General features: G+C 43.6%; 1 protein-coding gene across 1 annotated transcript in view; it reads right to left on the minus strand.

Annotated features, from left to right (window-relative positions):
• Positions 1–4,000, minus strand: part of LOC126475012 (15-hydroxyprostaglandin dehydrogenase [NAD(+)]-like) — a 67,428-nt gene extending 63,428 nt beyond the window's left edge. Inside the window, exon 1 of the mRNA XM_050102550.1 lies at positions 3,929–4,000. The gene's annotated coding sequence lies outside the window, so the exon portion shown is untranslated. The remainder of the gene's footprint in view (positions 1–3,928) is intronic.
• Positions 4,001–6,121: the final 2,121 nt, after the last annotated feature.

Here is a 6,121-nt window from a genome sequence, read left to right on the forward strand (position 1 = left end):
CCCCATAATGCCGCACCATACATTAACTCGACAAGGTCGCTGATGTTCCACTTGTCGCAGCCATCGTGTAGTTTCCGTTGCCCAATAGTGCATATTATGCCGGTTTACGTTACCGATGTTGGTGAATGACCATTCGTCGCTAAATAGAACGCGTGCAAAAACTTTGTCATCGTCCCGTAATTTCTCTTGTGCCCGGTGGCAGAACTGTACACGACGTTCAAAGTCGTCGCCATGCAATTCCTGGTGCATAGAAATATGGTACGGGTGCAATCGATGTTGATGTAGCATTCTCAACACCGACATTTTTGAGATTCCCGATTCTCGCTCAATTTGTCTGCTACTGATGTGCGGATTAGCCGCGACAGCAGCTGAAACACCTACTTGGGCATCATCATTTGTTGCAGGTCGCGGTTGAGTTTCACATGTGGCTGAACAATTTCTGTTTCCTTAAATAACGTAACTATCCGGCGAACGGTCCGGACACTTGGATGATGTCGTCCAGGATACTGAGCAGCATACATAGCACACGCCCGTTGGGCATTTTGATCACAATAACCATACATCAACACGATATCGACCTTTTCCGCAATTGGTGAACGGACCATTTTAACACGGGTAATGTATCACGAAGCACTGGCGGAATGTTACGTGTTACCACGTACTTATACGTTTGTGACTATTACAGCGCCATCTATCACAAAGCAAAAAAAGTGGTCCAACTAAAACATTCATATTTCTTTACGTACTACACGAATATGTAATAAAAATGGGGGTTCCTGTTTAAAAAACGCAGTTGACATTCGTTTGACCTATGGCAGCGCCATCTAGCGGGCCAACCATAGCGCCATCTGATTTCTCCCTTCAAGCTAGACGAGTTTCGTTCTTTGTAGTTTTTTCATTTGATGCTTATTTCGTGAGATATTTCGCCCGGTCACTATCAATGGGTCACCCTTTAGAATATCGGTAATTAAGAATTTACCTTTGCACTGAAAACTGGATTTTTGGGTTCAATATGTTCTTCACAAAATGACATTTAGATATGTCTTAAGTAGCATATATTTGATAAATTGGTGGTATTCAAACAGAATGAAAAAGATCGAAAAAATTAAATTTAATAGCCAAATGATGTAGGTATTCAAACTACACGGAAAAAGGACGAAGAAAGTAATGACGCAGACGGGACTCGAACCAGCGACCTAGTAATTACCAGTCTCGAACACTACTGATTTTTATTCATCTTTACGTGTTTTACACTTAACGTAAATGCGCGTCGAACATGCACACCTATTTAAAAATTATTATCGGCCAGGAATCGAACGAGTGCCACGAACATGCCATGCGAGCGCCATACCATAGAACCATACCACCTGGTAAAAAAATCTGTTTCAAATTACTATATTAAAGACGCTCGGAAAACTCCGAAGTTGACATTCTCGACAGTTTTTGAGAGTTGCATGTGACTGCTTAGAACGACTGATATTTGCGTTTTGAACTTCACATACCATAAATATAAAAAATTCCAAAACGTCCGACAGCCGTGTGGTCTCCTCTTGAAACCACAACAACAACACACACCATTAAAATCAGAATATGGTAAGGTAGTCCTTAATCGTGAAAGAGAATGTGTCTAATGAGTTCCGTGATACGTATCTGCTCGCACACTTCAGGGCTATGAACGCTTCTGTAGGACTGCACTGACAACATTAACGCGAGGTCGTGTGGTGACGTTGACAGCACATCACATATAGTTTATGGTACACGCAGCTGGCCACCGAATCCACAAGCGGGGCTTCCTCTTAATAATAAACAGCGATGATTTTGGCCTTCGGCGATACTCGATAAACAACAAACGGGCCCCTCGTTGGCAGAAAATTGTTTGCCGTCAGGTTTACTACGTTGAGAAATAAATATGAAGACATGATGAATAAAGATGCAGAATGTTAATAAAATTTGTTTCATTTAAAAAGCTTTAAGTGTTTTCAAATAAAAAATTCAGAGGTATTACTTTTCAGCACGCCGTAGTGTAACATGAAACCAGGAAATTCTAAAACTGACGAGAATAATAATAATAATGATAATAATAAGAACAATAAACTCGGAGAAGCCAGTGCGAGACTGGTAAAGGGAGATGAGTTGCCACCATATCCGAAACGGAATCATTTAGGCTATCAAGAAACTGCGGTTAAATTCGAAAAACTGAGGTTAAATTCGAATTCCTCTTATCTGCAATTTTTTGCGCAAAACATGGGCATTGCAAGCAAATAAACGAAATTCGTAGAAGAAACGTTAGAGAAGATAGGGATTCATATTTCTTCTGAAAAGACAGCATACATGAGAAAAGACGCAGAAGATCCAATCTGGATACTGAAGACAATGTATGGTGGTACCAAAAGAATGCAACAGATCAAGTACGTAGGTGGGGTTCACATTCCGAACATCACTGAGCAAGCAGTAATCTAAGAAAGAGCTAGAAATATATAGACATCATTCAAGCTATGCCAGAATTCTTTCAAATCTAATTTCCTATTTTGCAACCTGAAATTCAGACACCACGGTGCCATAGTGTGAGAAGAATGTTTATACGCAGCAGAGAAGATAGATAGAAAAGTGCTCTCAGAAATGTTGGACAAAAGGAAGACCCTGGGGCCAAAAAATGTAACAGCAGATGAGTCTGCAATTTACCTGAGCTCAAACAAAGACTTCTCTGAAATTTACGAAATATTTAGACCACAATAAATTAAAGGAAGCCAGTTTTCTCTGGACATTTTAGAACAGTGAAACTACAAAGGGTTGCAAATAAGATATTACCAGTAGTTTCCGTAACTGAAAGAAGAACAGCACCATCTAGGGAAGTATGAGAGCAGTAAAGAAAGTGCAAGGTACAGAGAAAGTTTCAGATCAAAAGGAGCGAGAGAGAGTGGGTCAAAGATCGAAAGAATACTGTCGAAAGAGAAATAAAATTAAGCAGCGAAGGCGGTTACGTAATCTTACCCCTTAGGGTCTCTATACGACCAAATAAATGTTATAAAGAACACACCTGCAAAACTGGAAGCTGTTAAAGAAGGCACACATTCATGACCTTCACAACTTGACAGCAGCTATCTTTACGAATTCAATTTGTATGATTACTAAGGTTAATGATATTTGTTGAAAGCTCGGGTACACAGCTTAAAAATCCATGATTGCAATATTGCTCACGGTTTATGGAAGAACGACGTCAAAATTTGTTTGCTTAGGATACTTTTATTTCTTAATGTAATGATCAGGGCAGAGTTTAAAACTTAGATTTTGCCATTCGTAGGTATCTCAAAACCTATAGGCATCGAATTTCAATATAATTATAGGGAATTTTCCCATCATATTCAAGACGCCGTGTAGCTTTTACGGCCGGCCGAAGTGGCCGTGCGGTTAAAGGCGCTGCAGTCTGGAACCGCAAGACCGCTACGGTCGCAGGTTCGAATCCTGCCTCGGGCATGGATGTTTGTGATGTCCTTAGGTTAGTTAGGTTTAACTAGTTCTAAGTTCTAGGGGACTAATGACCTCAGCAGTTGAGTCCCATAGTGCTCAGAGCCATTTGAACCATTTTTTTTTGTAGCTTTTACTACAATCATAGGCAATATGACCACCAACGTGACGTTACCTACCTTAACGTCGGTTACGCAGTAGATGAGAAAAAAAAACAATCTGAAGTGAATTTCTCGGCTATTTTGCAGTCACCGTTTTCTTTTTTTAGTCTTTTATTTACGAGTTATTAACATGAACATCAAATGTAGCCACATTTACAAACTTATTCAGAACTTGAAAATTCAGTCTTTTACTACATTTTCAGGATTTGAGACCACTGTGTGTAAATATGTAAACTAAACATATAGGAGACGTACGAGTTTACTTGTTTCAAAACAAATATTACGAAGAGGTGACAACTTACTATAGAGAGATGTGCTGCTGAATCGATGATTCGACGGAAGGCAACTGAAATGCCGAAACTGGCGGCGGTAGGTGGCCAGTTGAACAAATGAACCCCTCCCCCCGTTTCTCCTCTGCCCCCTCCCACCAAACATAAAGGAAGGTCAGTAACGAAGACAGGCAGCACGTAATCTAATCGGAAACCGAACCGGTGTTTAAAGTGTACCGCGTGCGTCACCACCTATGAAGATAGTGCTGCGCTGTCGAAGTCTGCTGCCGTGTTACTTACTGTGTTTGTTAGTATGGTTGTCGATGTCTCTTAACAACTGCACGAACAGTTACCAGAGAAATGCGCGTTTGCGTACATCTGCATCTACGGGGTGTTCAAAAAAGTGTCGAATCCTTTGAGAGGTGGTAGCACTCATCGAAAAAAGAAAAAGAAGTCTAATAAACATGGGTCCGGAAATGCATACTTTCTACAATAAACACGTTTTTACAGGAGGCGTCCAATGTGAAGCACCCTTTAAAGTATACCCGGTTGTTGTACCTGCTGACATGTATTGAAGGTGCGACCCTGAAGTGTTCGCACATCGTTGATTCGAGTGGCATAGGCCAAATCCTTCAAGTGTCCTCACAACAAAAAGACTATGGGATTGAGGTCTGTGGAACGAGCAGGCCAAGGTGTGCCTTCCCCCCCCCCCCCCCCCCCCCCTCCCCCACCCCCTCCCCCAACCAATCCAGCGGTCCTGAACTGTCAGATGTTCGCGCACATTGTGACGAAAGTGTGCTGGTGCGCCATCATGCATGACCCACATTTGTATTTGTTGCACAGCCTCCAGCAAGGTAGCACTCCGTCTTCAGGCGACAAGTGGCCCATCGGGACCATCCGGCCGCCGTGTCATCCTCAGTTGAGGATGCGGATAGGAGGGGCATGTGGTCAGCACACCAGCCGCTACTATTCGGTCGAGTAGCTCCTTAATTGGTATCACGAGGCTGACTGCACCCCGAAAAATGGCAACAGCGCATGGCGGCCTGGATGGTTACCCATCTAAGTGCCGACCCGACAACGCTTAACTTCGGTGATCTCACGGGAACCGGCGTATCCACTGCAGCAAGGCCGTTGCCCCCAGCAAGGTAGGCAATACTTTAAAGAGAAAGTCTAGATACGCGCCCCAGTTAACCTTTGTGGTAGCATGTATGGCCCTACTAATCTATCGCCAAGTACTCCTGCCCTTACATTGATTGAGAATCGGTGTCGATGTCCTCTTTCCTGAATTGCTTGAGGATTTACATCTGAGCATACATGCTGGTTATGGAAATTGACAACACTATCGCTTGTGAATCCTGCTTCATCAGTAAACAAAATCTTGGATGTGAAAAGTTGACCTGCGGCTCACTTCTGCAACAGCCATTGACAGAACCGCCCTCTCCCATGATGATCCTGTGGCTTTTAGGGTCCCTGAACTTGCTTAAATGACACGGGTACAGCAATTGTTCGTGAATTACCTTTCCCCCCCAGATAAGAGACTAAGATACGTCTTCTGCTGCTGCTAATCACCGCACACTGGTCCCATTGGTTTCTTCCACCCAATGTAGCACACGCTCCTCCATGTCAGGCGTACGGACTATGCGGGGCCTTCCACTGTCAGCCTTCCAAGGAGCAAGGGTACATGCGTCCCTCAGACGCCGGAAAAGTCTGCCGAACAGCTTACCAGAGGGAACTCTGCGCTGTGGATATTTTTCAGCGTAGAGGGCATGGGCTCGGAGGCTATGTTCATTTGGTATACCATAGCAGAATACCATATCCACCGATTCACTTGTCGACTATAGTTCAATTCTTTTATCTTGGCGGCTCGCGCATGCCCGCCCAGACGCGGGAGATTGCTGCATTGCCAGTTGCACACGACGCACGCGCCAATAGAAGCAGCGCCATAGTATAGCATAGTTCGCAAGCTTACGTTTAGGGGGGAGCGCGCAGTTCATGAAGTAAAGCCACCACGGCCGCATTAACCCTTTCGCTGCTACAAAGACGTGCTCCATGAATTCCGCGCTGTGCGCGATTTTGTCACTGCACTGCTCGCCTGTGCAGACACATCGTGTTCCAACTGCCTTGACACTCTTATCATTCGATTCCACAAAAATTATTTGGCCCAAAAATTAGATTTTTACACGTCTTCTTGACTGATACCTTCCCCCACAAATGACGTAATTTTGT

The sequence above is a fragment of the Schistocerca serialis genome, chromosome 4 (assembly GCF_023864345.2).
Source record: "Schistocerca serialis cubense isolate TAMUIC-IGC-003099 chromosome 4, iqSchSeri2.2, whole genome shotgun sequence".
Taxonomy (NCBI): domain Eukaryota; kingdom Metazoa; phylum Arthropoda; class Insecta; order Orthoptera; family Acrididae; genus Schistocerca; species Schistocerca serialis.